The sequence below is a fragment of the Pinus tabuliformis genome, chromosome J, assembly GCF_031772625.1.
Source record: "Pinus tabuliformis cultivar Carrire ecotype Pingquan chromosome J, CPIR1, whole genome shotgun sequence".
NCBI lineage: Eukaryota > Viridiplantae > Streptophyta > Pinopsida > Pinales > Pinaceae > Pinus > Pinus tabuliformis.
The window spans coordinates 1,325,608,557-1,325,623,361 of record NC_142295.1 but is presented as its reverse complement, the minus strand read 5'-3'; the positions used below and the strand labels follow the sequence as shown (position 1 = coordinate 1,325,623,361).

General features: G+C 36.1%; 1 non-coding gene across 1 annotated transcript; it reads right to left on the bottom strand.

The window, feature by feature from the left end:
• Positions 1-5,577: 5,577 nt before the first annotated feature.
• Positions 5,578-5,680, bottom strand: LOC149232153 (U6 spliceosomal RNA). Its single transcript, XR_016248586.1, has one exon. It is a non-coding gene; the product is annotated as a U6 spliceosomal RNA (small nuclear RNA).
• Between the last annotated feature and the right edge of the window lie 9,125 nt (positions 5,681-14,805).

Genomic DNA, 14,805 nt, shown 5'->3' with positions numbered 1-14,805 from the left:
TGACCATTGTCACAAGTTGTACATATTGCAAATGGATGGAACAGGTCACTGACTCAAAAAGTGCTATGATCAGCATCATCAGGATCATCACTTGTAGGAGGATCTCGTCAGATCAGTTGCATAGGTTCATTGTTAGTGTTCAGTGTTGTCGTCAACATTCAGCTCAGTTTCATTTAGTTTCGACAGTGTTGTTTAAGGTTCAGGTTGTTTAGGTGATGTTAATGGTTTTCATGGTGACGGTTTTGTACCTCGTTGTCGACATGTGGTTGTCGTCAGTTCTGCCAGGATTTGGTCGTCGACATGTGTTTGTCATTTTCCTCATAGGATTTGGGTTTTGTCGTCCACTCGCAGGTTGATCATTGACATGGGTGTGTCATACGTTGCAGGGGTTCAATATGTTTTTTCGTCACGTGATGTCGTTGCAAAAGTAACTTTGTGACGAAGATGTGTGTTTGGGTGAATGTCACTTTGTGACAAATTATTGTAATTAGGTTTTGATGAACAGTATGTATTAAACCCTAAAACTACATCTAATTCAAAACCTAATGCTAAAACCATGTATCAAAACCCTAATGCAAACCTAAACCTAGAACCTAATGCAACATTCACAAATGCATTAAATCCTAAGTCTACACCATTAAACTAGTCCTAAACCTATCAGACATGCTATATTACAAAACTATGACATAAAGCCCTAGTGCTAAAACTTATTCCAAAGTTTAAATAACCCTCAACCTTGTTAAAATACACATAAAACATTACAAAAAAAAAAACCAAACTGTCATAAGCCTCCATTTTGACCGCGCAGGGTCCTAACCGCAGCAAAAACATGTGATCAGAAAGAAAACCATTGGGTTATGTAACCACGGCTTGGAGTTCACCGCAGAGTTCACAGTTAACTGCAGAGGAGACCACATGCCATGTGAATGGTTGGTGGTTAGCCGTAACCGCAGCGCCAACCGCATCGGGAACCCTCGGCATTAACTGATGACATGTGAACAGGTTACACCGGAACTGTCGAAGCACCATCAGCCGAGACCGTTGGGGCAAGCTTGGAGGTGGCACCTGTGGCTGGTCACATGTAACCATCAGCCTCCTTTTCCTAGTCAACCTAATCACCAACAATTAAAGAGTTATTATAAAGTTATTTATGGGGTTTGTTAGAGTTTTGGTTACAAAACTAATGCGAGGACCATGGCAACCTATCCTAAGAAGTCAAGAGGTGAATGGAACGAGGCCCAAGAGCCCTAAATTAGCCAAATGCATTCCTAAAATAATTGAAGGAAGTTCAAGTGCACCTCATGGGTGTTAAAAGATAGTTTTTCTCGTTGAAGTGGGAGGGAGTGATTTTGGTTTATGTATGTAGATTCTAGAGGTTATAGGCAGTTTGGTTTTCAGTGTAATAGGAGCATCTAGAGTCAGAATTGGAAACCGTGATAGGCCTTGGAAAGCTAGTTTAGAGAGCTATCCTTTGATAGTGATTAGAAATGCCTGTGTGTACATTTAGTTTCGTCAAATCTTTGTGTAATCAAACTCTTCTGTTTCAATCCTAATAAAGTGCTCGCCCATCTTGAAAGCGGACCTGAAGACGTAGTCCATGAGGGATGAACTCCGTAATCAACTTTGCTATATGGTATCACTGTTTTTTACTGTTTTCACTTCTGTTATGCATCTTACTTATGTTTAATCAACTTTTGAAGTCTTTCTTCTCAAGCAGTTCTCTCGATTTCTACACTTTCAATTAACAATCAATTCAATAATGGCTAATTAATTCTACATTAGTTTTAACTTATGATCATTTCAAATCAACATTAGGTGGAATTTTCAATGTTGGGTCCAAAGTTGTCCCTAGTATAGTAGGAATAAAATATTTGTGGCGCTCAGCTTGGAAGAAGCATAATACATGGCTGCAAGTCAAGCAACATGTGAGGCGATCTGGATGAGAAAGATATTTGTTGGAATGTTTGGTCAGATGATGGATCCAACTGAGATAATTAGAGTTGCATCAAGCTCTCTGAGAATCTTGTATTTCACGATCGATCCAAGCATATAGATATCTGGTATCACCATTTCCAGGACTATGTGTAGAGGCAGATAATGTTGCTAAAATACATTCTGACAGAGGAACAACACGCTGAAATTTTGACAAAGGCTTTGTCAAGAGGGAAGTTCAAGTTCCACAAGTGCAGGAAAGTGGTGGTTGATAATCCCTTTCTTGCTGAGAGGGAGTGTTGAAAAATGTAGCAAGAAACTCTCAATTTGATTTTGCCTTGATTAAATTGAGAAAATTTGAATTTCCACATAAACAAACAACTCAGATGTAGTTAACTTGTGTGACATGGCTTCTTTCACTCAATTTAATTAGTAAATTCGAATTGGAGGAGTTAGAGTTTAGTTAAGCATGTGTGGTTTCTAATTTGTAGAAATCAAGGTCAGTTATCTCAAGTTGTTTTAAGTTAAACTAGTATCAACTGTTGGAGGACCTAGTGGAAGGTCAATTGTGCAATGGGACTTCAGTCAAAATCAATGATCATCTAGTTAATTGATCAATCAAACAAATATAGCTAGTGCATGTAGAGAATTTGATTTCCCCAACTATGGTGGAGATTCCAATGCAGTGTAACATCAGTTGTAGACTAGTCTTGAGTGTGCAAGCGTTGCATGCAATTATATGATCAACCTTGGGAATTGTGTAATTCATTTAGGAGAAATTCTTAAATAATAGGAGCCTAATTTCTCAAGAATTGTGCAAGGAAATAGGGGCTCAAGTAGAGTCATAAATTTACTAATTTTGGGTTAGAGCTTCTCAGTGAGCAGGGAGATAGCTTATTCACTTGCAGGTTGTGCTTAGTTGAGAAAATCAATTGTAATACATCTTTATTCATCAAATTAATGCAAACAGACATAGGGGTTTTTAGCAGATTGCTTTCCCCAAGAAAAACATTGTGTGCATGTGTGTTATTTCTCATTGCATATTTGTGATTGATGTTCTAAATTGTGAATTAAGTTCTGTAGAGCAGTAGAGTAGGTATGTGTCTTGTTATTTTGATTAAAACCTCATGAGCAGTTGCAAATCTACATCATGATTTCTACACTAAAGTCTTCCAGTTTACATGAATGCAATGCAAATGACCAAAATGCAATACTGTCAACACATATGACTCATGATTATAAAATTTCACCATGGGAATATAAATTAATTAAACATAGTTATACACAAAAAATAGCATAAGAAGCCATTTAACAATATATTAAATAGTAATTATGAATATATGTGTACCATATAAACATGCACAACTAATTAAAAATAATAATAAATGCAATAATAATAGTTACAAAGAACATAAACCAGAAACTAGTGTTTCCAACATAAATTCACTAATTACGAACAATTAAACATTTAATTTGAAGTTATGGTTTCCAACATATATTCAGAAAAGAAACACAAAGCAACATCATAAATTTATAAGCCATCATAACAATGGACATCAACACTTATTTGCGTAAAAATATAAACTAGATGTGGGTTCTCGATGTTTCACCCAATGATAGAACTCGTGGTTCATAAATCTCAACCACGGGTCACCCTTGAGCTGGGGCTGCAACTCCACATGAAATAGTGAGAACCCAAAGTATCAATATATCCATGTCAAAGGAACCAAACCAATATTCATGACCCCAATCACTATGCTCCGCTTCCTTGAACATGTGCAAAATTGTCACACCCTTCTCCAAGCCATGCTAGTCCCTCTATAGTGCCCACCTTCCAGGGAAACTTACGGCCAACCAAGAACTTCGCAGCACAAAGATCTAGGAGCTCGTGTTGCTTCCAAGGCTTCGAAGCACCTTTCCAGGCCATAATAATCTTGGTTCCCTATCAGTTCTAGAACCCATGCCCAGGGCTCACCAATTGGTCACTAGAACCAAAGAACTCTCAGCTAGTTCCAGAACCTAGGCACATGGCTCACCAGATGGTTGCTAAAGCCAAGTTCACTAGAACTCCAATTGGTTCCAGAATCCAAGCACATGACTCATTGACTAAAAATCCCTAGTCAGTTCCAGAACCCTACAATGATTTCATCGACTGGTTCATAACCAAAATCTATTGTTCATCTCCTGCCATTAAATGGATGATGAATACTGAAGATGGTGATGTAATGAGATGATTGTGAGTAATGATGATAAATGTTTATGATCATAATGGGTGATGGTGAATAATGGTCCTCTGCATACCATTTTATAATGCATGAATCCTCTCCGCCATGTGGCACCTCCCTGAAGCCACGTGGGCCCCCATGTGCCCTTTTTCCAACATTGAACACAACACCCATTGACTGTCACCATGTAGTTTCACTACCCCCATACTATTTTTAGTGGATTACGATTCGGAGGAAGCTGTTATTTTATTAATATAGAAATATGTACAATATTAACAATCTTGGCCCTCTGGCCATTTTTCCAAAATGACATATATGTCCCTAGGAAAGCTAGCCCCAAAATCCATATACACATATACATTGGCATGTAGGCTTGTAAAAATGAGTCTGACTCACTAGACTAATCATTATATACATCTATCTCACCAACCTAATATCAAAGTATATATATTTACACGATAAACCAATAGGTGTAATACATTCCCCCTCCCCATTATTTTATGCATTGTCCTCAATGTAGCATATATATACATGTATAAGCAATACAATAGTAAAATATGAGAATATTTCTCCCACATGACATCTTCTTGCTCCCAAGTAGCCTCATTAGGACCAAGAAGATTCCATTGTACCTTTAACATGATGATGCCCCAATTTTGGAGCAATTTGACAACTCTATCCAAAATATGTAACAATTGGACTTGAAAATCACCCTCTAGTTCCACATAAATCATATGCCAATCAATCACATGAACAATACCAAGGATATACTTTTGTAGATAGAGAGTTCAAATTTTCCATAGTAGCATGTGAGATTTGTCAACATTTCGAATCCTAGAGAGGATCCATCACCAGGACAATGTATGAGGAAAGAAGAGTCAATGCGGAGGAGAAATAAATAAATAAATATAAAGGTACAAAATAAAAAAACATAAATGGTCGGCTAAAAAATAAAAACCTAAACAATATTATTATGTATGAAATTAAATTACATAATCCTAAGAATAATGAAATAATTAATACTTAATGATATCAATGAAATAATCTAAACTAATAATTAATAATCTACTGATATATATATAATAATAATTTTTTATTTGTATTTTTTGTATATGGAGGAATGGGTAACACAACGATTCTCATACTCGCGTGACATGGGGTTGATATATATAATAATAATAATAATAATAAGTTTTTATTTGTATTTTTTGTATATGGAGGAATGGGTAACACAACGGTTCTCATACTCGCGTGACATGGGGTTGATAGCCGTCGGCTGCCACTATAACCTCTAGGTGAAACCACCTACACCCCAAGAATGGAGCACGAGTAAAGGGAGGATTGAACCTGTGACCTGTGCAACAACATGAACACCTTAGCAGAATGTTCGCTGACCAATAGACAAAACCCCTAGGGGGGGGGGAATTTGGACCATTTCTCGATTTGTGCGTGTCATACTTGCGCATGGGCCATGCTAATATTATTTATATTGTTCCAATTTTATCGAATGTCTCTGAAGAGACAATTTTTTGTGGGAGCATAGGGGTTTGAACCCGGGAAACCCAAAATAATTGTTATAAATAAATAATTATAATGATTCATAATGCTACAAATAACTAATAATGATTATTAAATATAGTAATGATACAATTATTGAAAATTAATTGTTGAAAAATTAATTGAATTACACAATATTGTAATTAGTGAGCTTAATAATAAAGATATTAATGTTTTATTTATATGTTATTAATGCAATTATCCACTAATATTTATATTATTGTAATCTATTTATTAATTAAAGAATTGAAGTTAAGGATATATATTCATACCTGAGATGCTATACCTGAGAAGTGTCGACAGAACTAGAATGTCTAATTAGCAGAAACCAGTTTCCACTTATCTCACTACCACTGTCCATGTTGAGATTATGTGCATGTTTCATAATCTTGAGAGCTTCCCTTATTTTCCTTTTTTGATAGTGTTCTTCTCTAGCGATAATTTTGACACTTTCTAAGCAAACATGATGCTTGGTTTTCAAGGAGTGTTCAGCAAGGGCTGAAGCGCATTATATTTCATTTTATTGTCATGTTTGTGCTCCTTCAGTCTTCTTTGCAAGGAGCATCCTATTTATCCAATATATATTTTACTACAATAACAATCTTTTGTAAATTCCCTTAAGTTGATGCTACACAATACTATCGTTAACAAACCTCATTCTTTGCTTGGTTGTTCATGTTGTTGTGAATTGATTATATATACATACATACATACATACATACATACATACATACATACATACATATATATATATATATTATTAGTTTAGATTATTTCATTATGATCATTAAGTATTAATTATTTCATTATTCTTAGGATTTTGTAGTTTAATTTCATACATAATAATATTAGTTTAGGTTTTTATTTTTTAGCTGAATATTTATGTATTTTTTATTTTTTATTTTTGTACCTTTATTATTTATTTATTTATTCCTCCTCTACATTGAATCATCTTTCCTCATACATTATTTTGATGATGGATCCTCTTTGGGATTCGAAATGTCGACAAATTTCACATGCTATTGTGGAAAATCCGAACTCTTTGTCTACAAAAGAAAACCATAAAAGTTTGCAATCTAACATGAATATAATTTTTAAGCAGATATACAGGGAATACATTATGAACATGCATAGATGAAAACAATCCATTTCTATATGCAACAAGATTTATCCCCTTCAAAATCTCGAAAGGCCCACAAATAACGTGTTTCTAATTTGACACAATTTCCCAATTTTACGGAGCTCTTCCAAAGCCTAAATTTTACAAACACATGATCCACAATTTTAAACTCATGGTGCTGTTGATCTAAATATGATCTGAGGTTGTCATTGATGTCAACCCAAGCAGCACCAAAGGCTAACTTGATCTTGCAAGGGAATTTTTACTTGACAACTTACTCTATTTTGAGTCAAGGATCTTCTAGATAGATTCTACTCATTGAGATGTTTCCGTTGAGATATGGCACGCCAAGTAATTCTTCATGGTTTGAGAGATATTCATGTTTGAAGTTAGTAACCCCAGTTAGTGGGCTAAAACCCTATGGGGTTGTGGCATGGCACTCATAATTGGTTTTGGTCATTGAATAGTCAATAATTAATAATTTTTTAATCTCATAAAATCCTTCCAGCATTCTCTATAGAAGCTCCTCTCAACTTTATAAAAAGAAATCTCATATATCCTCCAAATGTAGTGATCGTGGAATTTTCGCTATAACTTCATTTATGCAAAGTATTAGATTCTGAAATTAAAACTCATTTGATTTGCAATCCTGACGAATGTCGTGACCAAATTTAAGATCTTGGTTCATTATATTTTTGGAGATATGATCTGTGGAAGTTAGGTTTTTTGCACGTTGTCGAATTTCATCTCAAAGAAGTGACCTTGGGAAAACCGTCATAACTCTCTCTTAGAGAAGAGGATTGGAATTCTGTAAAAGGTGGAAGACAGTGCACAGAATGTAGTTTTTGTGTATCAATTTAAGAGCTGAAGGAGGAAACAATGATACGTGGTACGCCGTACAAGTTCACTCTACTAAACTAGTCCATAATTAGGTCATTGTGAGAGATTGGGCATAACTTTGCCTTGAAGAGTCCAAATCGGGTCAGAATTGTGGCATTGGAAAGAAGAATCAGAGGCTTCTACAAGACAAAATATCACATGTTGGGGATCTGAAATCATAGAGATACATCAGATTAAATATCCTGCTCTTAGAAGGCAAGAAAAACTAGATCAAGTGTTGTCAAGGGGTGCAAAGGACTAGACTTTCTAGGGCAGCAAAGAGAAAGGTGCAACAAAATGATGCAACAGAGGTAAGCTATAGGTAAGTATCTTCTGTATATGCATGTTCATCTCTTAATTGCATTAGTTTCTTTGTGTTCTAATTTGTTGTTTTTGTTTAGCACTGACATATGTTCTGCGGGATGGGGTAAGTTTTGCTATTATCATGTCATGGGTATTTCTTTGAAGACTTTTTGCAGGTATTATATATTCATCAAGAGAAGACTCAATGCATAATATAATGAAGAGTGAGAAAGGGTATCATGACAAGATCAATAGTCAAGGTGCAGAACAACAGCAAGGAGTTCACCACATGAAGTCTTCAAGTGGGAAGCACTGCATACAATCATTATAAAAGTATCATTGTATAGATTCATTGTAAAAGAATCATTGTAAAAATTGTACAAGTGTCTATCTGCCAAGAGTTGAAGACGCAGTGTCGGGAGGTCTAGGATCTTCATTAGGTGGTTGTATCATAGTTGGGTTTATGGTCTAGTGTGTCTTCTTCTACATCATTCTATATCATTGTATAGTGGACCATTTTCCCTGGTACGAGAGTCCATTCTTCTTTTATTCTTCTATAGGGTGGTAGGGTAGTGCTAGGTTGGTGCATGAAGTCACTAACAGGTTCAAGCCTGTGAAAACTTTAGGGTGGTAGGGTGGTGCTAGGGTTATTTGTAGCTCATTGGGTATTGGGGCATCCATTCAGTTGACTACTAAAGAATCTCGGGCATCAGAGTGTCCATCCAGTGGGAGCTAGAGAAGAATGCTTTTCTAGATTCTAGGAAGTTGGAGCTTTCTTTTCAATTGGATTTGAAGATTAAAGAATTATTAGAAAAGTGTTCGGTGGTTTTTGACCAGGAGGGGTTTTCCACCTAAAATTTTTGTGCCTCCTGTGTTCTTTTATTCACTGTTGTTACTGCATAAACATTAATGATAATTGAAGATTAAATAATGCTCTGAAAAGATTTAAAAGTGATAATTGCTAAGGAATACTGATTCACCCGCCCCCTCTTAGTATTTTCCAACAATTGGTATCAGAGCTTGGTTCCTTCAATAGAAGTTTAACAACTGGAAGGAGATCATGGAGCATACTAATAATGGTGTACCTATATTCAATGAAAATAATTATGCACTCTGGAAAGGAAGAATGGAGGTCTATCTCTTGGTGCTAGGTTATGAAGTATGGGACGTTGTTCAAAATGGATTTAGACCAACCACAAATGAACAAGGTAAGAAGAATTTGGTAAATGATGCAAAAGAAAAGAATATTATTATCAGTGGACTTATTGAATCTGCTTATCATAAGGTGTTGGGTTGTAACACCGCCAAAAATGTATGGAACAAGCTTGAGAATATATATGCAGGTGACTCAAATGTCAAAGAAGCAAAGCTTCAAATCTATAGAGCAAAATTTGAGCAACTCAGAATGAAAGAAGATGGAAACATTGCTGCATACTTCCAACACGTTGATGAAATAACTAGCACTCTGGAAGGATTGGGAGAGCCTGTTAACGAGAAGACTATTATACGAAATATTCTTAGAACGTTACCTGGAAGATTCAACCCAAAGGTATCAGTCTTAGAATGCAGTGCAAATATGGACAAACTCAACAAAGAGGAATTACATGGAGTTCTCATAGCATATGAAATGAGACTTGATGAAGAAGAGGGTACTCCACATCTAGAAACTGCATTCGCTGCATCTAAGAAAACCAATAAGGACAAACAACCTTCAAAGGAAAAGACCTGCACCTACACCTGCAAGTGTAAAGAAAAGGAAGATGATGAAGAAGGTTTTTCAGATGGAGAATATGCTTAGTTTACGAGAAAACTAAAAATTGGTAAGGGAAAATTCAAAAGTAAACTTTCATTGATATGTTTAAGTTGTGGTGAGGTTGGGCATTTCGCAGCAAATTTTCCGAAGAAAAGTGATGGAAACTCAAAAGGAAAGAAAGGCTTTAAGAAATTCAATAAGCAAGGCAAGAAGAAAGGATTCAAAAGGAACTTTATCTCTAAAGAAGATAGCTCATCATCCAATGAAGACAATGATAGCGAAGAAGAAGCCAATGAGAGAGTATTGTTTATGTACAAGCACAATAAACAAGAGGTATCAAACAGCGAAGAAGAAGGGTTGACCATAGAAGAATTTTCTAAGGAGGCAATCAAGCTTATAAAAGAGCTCAAGGCTGAGAAGATCCATTCCAACACTCTTGAAGAACAAGTTCAAGGTCTCAAAATTAAAGTTGAAGAACACAAATGTATTGAAGAGTCACTTCAAAATAAGTTGGAAGAAAGAAACTAAGAAAGGGAAGCATTAGAAGCCGAAGTAGCCTCGCTGTGTAAGGAAGTGAAGAAGGGAAAAACTTTCCAAAACTATGCCAACAACTCAAGGGCGTTGGAAGAACTCATCAACAATCAACGATCTTACAACGACATAACTAGCCTCAGTTACAAAGAAAAAGAAGTATGACCTTCTACAACAAAATACAATGAACCTATGAGATCTGACAGGCATATAGACTTCATTGGACAAGATTCGCAAGGACAGCCTTGGAAGACAATTCCCCGACGAAGATTTCCATCTAGGTACCAACATATTTTTCATAGCTATTGTTATTCATGTGGAAAATTTTGTCATAAAGCTGTAGAATGTTGCACGTACCCTAGGAACCAATACAATTCCAGGAGATCTGTCAAATATGAACCTCCCAGGGCTCAATGAAACATCAATATATTTGAACATTTAAGAAGTAATATTGAATGTTACAAATGTTGAAACTTTGGACACATAGCCAGAGACTACAGACTTGAAAATCCTCCAGAAGAATCTTCGAAGCCATAGAACGAATGAACATAGAAGAAGAAGAACACTGATAATTGTGCTCTAGCTCTTAAGGCTCAAAATAACAAAGATGTGTGGTATGTTGATAGCGGTTGCTCAATGCATATGACTGGATATAGAAAGAAATTTGTATCTCTGAAAGAGAAGAAGGATGGAACCATGTCCTTTGGAAATGATGGATCTTCAAATGTTATAGGATCAGGTACCATCAGTCTCAGAAGCAAAGATGCTCTAGCCAAGAATGTTCTATTGGTTGAAAACATGAATCACAATCTGGTCAGTGTTGGACAAATGTGTGATCAAGGACACAATGCTATTCAACTCCACAAAATGTGAAATCAGGAAAGGCAGGTATGGTAAAATTGTGCCTACAACAAGTCGAGATCCAAAAGACATATCTGTTATGGATGAAGCAACTAGAGCATGTATACTAGCTAAAGAAGATGAAAGCTAGTTATGGCACAAACAAATGGGTCACATAAACTTTGACAATCTTGTCAGGAGAAGAAAAAAGGAAACAGTACGAGACATACCGAAAATCTCGAAACCTTCCAACACACTATGTGAGGCCTGTCAGCACGACAAGTAGACAAAATGCGGATTTAAAACAAAAGAACACTTTGCATCACATCCATTGGAATTGATACATATTGATCTATGTGGTCCTATGGGAACAAAAGGATTAGATGGAGAATTATATTTCATGTTAATGATAGATGACTATACTAGGATGACAACTGTCAGTTTCCTAAAGAAAAAATTTGAAGCATTTGAGTGCTTTAAGATCTACAAGGAGTTGGTCGAAAATGAAACTAATTTAAAAATAAAGTGTCTAAGATTAGATAATGACATCGATTTCACTTCCAAATTATTTCAGCAATACTGTGACGAAAATGGAATAAAAAGACAATTTTCAACAACACGAACACCTCAAAAAAATGGAGTTTTTGAAAGAAAGAATAGAACCATATAGGAAATGGGTAGAACAATGCTCAAGGACTCAAAATTGGATGAAAAATTCTGGGTTCAAGCAATTGATACGGAAATCTTCATTATCAACAGAAGTCTTCTTAGAAATAATTGCAATAAGACCCCATATGAATTATGGAAAGGAAAACCGACTAATGTAAAATATTTCAGAATCTTTGGAAGCAAATGTTATATCAAAAGAGAAGATCAAAAGTTGGGTAAGTTTGAATCGCGTGTTGATGAAGGTATCTTTTTTGGTTACTCACGCAAAAGAAAGGCCTATAAATGCTATAATCTAAGACGAAAACAGATAGTGGAGAGCATAAATGTTACATTTGACGAAGATAGTGTTCTAACGAATAATGATGAGGATCTAGAATCTTTGAAGCTTGAGACAGAGGCTGAAAAAGGTACAGAGAAAATTCTAGAACAAGAAGTAACTGCCAACCAGGAGGAAGTAAATAATGATCAACAAGATATACATGAACAACAACAAGAAGCTCCTCCAAAGAGAACAAAAGAATGGATTCAAAAGAACCATCCATCAAATCAAATCATTGGTGACATAAATGAAGGAATTGGAACAAGAAAAGGTCGACAACTTTGTTCATCACAACAAGCTCACATTGCTTTTCTAGCAACAATTGAGCCTAGTAGTTTTGAGAAAGCCAACAAGAATGAACATTGGGTAGTAGCTATGAATGAAGAATTGGATCAAATTGAGAAGAATAACATTGCAGCAGCAACTTGTTTTACTCAAGTCCTTTGGATGAAACAAACTTTGCAAGATCTTCAAGTACAATTTAGTGAGCCTATTCCCATCTTCTGTGTTAACACCAGTGCCATCAACATCTCCAAGAATCCTGGCATGCATTAAAAAACAAAACACATTCTGATAAAATATCATTCTATTACAACACAAGTCACTGAAAAGAATATCAAACTTGAATATGTTGGTATAAAAGAACAAATCACTGATATTCACTAAACCTTTACCTCATGAAGCATTTGAATATCTTCGCCAAAAGCTTGGGAGTCTTCTCATTAGATTTTCCTTATTCAGAAAATAAATGGGGAGTGGAAGTGTGTACAGGTCCGTAGGATGGTTGTGTGTCAAGGGGAGTTACCCTTTGCCATTGATGTCAAAGGGGGAGAGAAGGCAGTAGGAAGAGGTGCCCTGATCGCAGGGGGAGTACTTGTGTTGCCATTAATGCCAAAGGGGGAGATTGTTGATCTAAAGATGATCTGAGGTTGTCATTGATGTCAACCCAAGCAGCACCAGTATCTACCCTGATCTTGCAAGGGGAATTTGACTTGAAAACTTACTCTATTTTGAGTCAAGGATCTTCTAGATAGATTCTACTTGTTGAGATGCTTCCATTGATATATGGCACACCAATTAATTTTTCACGGTTTGAGAGATATTCATGTTTGAAGTTAGTAGCCCTAGTTAGTGGGCTAAAACCCTATGGGGTTGTGGCATGGCACTCATAATTGGTTTTGGTCATTGAATAGTCAATAATTAATAATTTTTTAAGCTCCTAAAATCCCTCCAACATTCTCTATAGAAGCCCCTCTCAATTCTATAAAAAGAAATCTCATATATCCTCCAAATGTAGTGATCATGACATTTTCGCTATAACTTCATTTTTGCAAAGTCTTAGATTCTTAAATTAAAACCCATTTGATTTTCAATCCTGATCAACGTCGTGACTAAATTTCAGATCTTGGTTAGCTATATTTTCGGAGATATGATCTGTGGAAGTTAGGTTTTTTGCAGGTTGCCGAATTTCATCTCAAAGAAGTGACCTTGGGAAAATCGTCATAACTCTCTCTCAGAGAAGAGGATTAAAATTCTGTAAAAAGTGGCAGACAATGCACAGACTAGTCCATAATTAGGTCATTGTGAGAGATTGGTCATAACTTTGTCTTGAAGAGTCCAAATTGGGTCAGACCTGTGGCATTGGAAAGAAGACTCAGAGGGATTCTACAAGACTGAAGATCACATGTTGGGGATCTGAAATCATAGAGATACATCAGATTAAATATCGTGCTCCTAGAAGGCAAGAAAAACTAGATCAAGTGTTGTCAAGGGGTGCAAAGGACCAGACTTTCTAGGGCAGCAAAGAGCAAGGTGAAGCAAAATGATGTAACAGAGGTAAGTATCTTCTATATATGCATGTTCATCTCTTAATTTCATTAGTTTCTTTGTGTTCTAATTTGTTGTTTTTGTTTAGCACTGACATATGTTCTGCAGGATGAGGTAAGTTTTGCTATTATCATGTCATGGGTATTTATTTGAAGACTTTTGGTAGGTATTATATATTCATCAAGAGAAGAATAAATGATTAATATAATGTTCTGAAGAGTGAGAAAGGGTAGCATGACAAGAGCAACAATCAAGGTGCCGACCAACAACAAGAAGTTCACCACATGAAGTCTTCAAGTGGGAAGCACTGCATACAATCATTGTAAAAGTATCATTGTAAAATCATCATTGTAAAAGTTGTACAAGTGTATATCTGCCAAGAGTTGAAGAGGAAGTGTCGGGAGGTCTAGGATCTTCATTAGGTGGTTGTGTCATAGTTGGGGTTATGGTCTAGTGTGTCTTATTCTTCTACATCATTCTATATCATTGTAAATTGGACCATTTTCCCTGGAACAGAAGTCCATTCTTCTTTTATTATTCTATAGGATGGTAGGTTGGTGCTAGGCTGGTGCATGAAGTCACCAACAGGTTCAAGCCTATGAAAACTTTAGGGTGGTAGGGTGGTTCTAGGGTGAGTTGTGGCTCATTGGGTGGTAGGGTGGTTCTAGGGTGAGTTGTGGCTCATTGGGTGTTAGGGAATTCGTTCAGTTGACTATTGAAGAATCTTGGGTGTTGGAGCGTCCATCCAGTGGGAGCTAGAGAAAAATGCTTTTCTAGATTCTACAAAGTTGGAGCTTTCTTTTCAATTGGAGTTGAAGATTAAAGAATTATTAGAAAAGCGTTAGGTGGT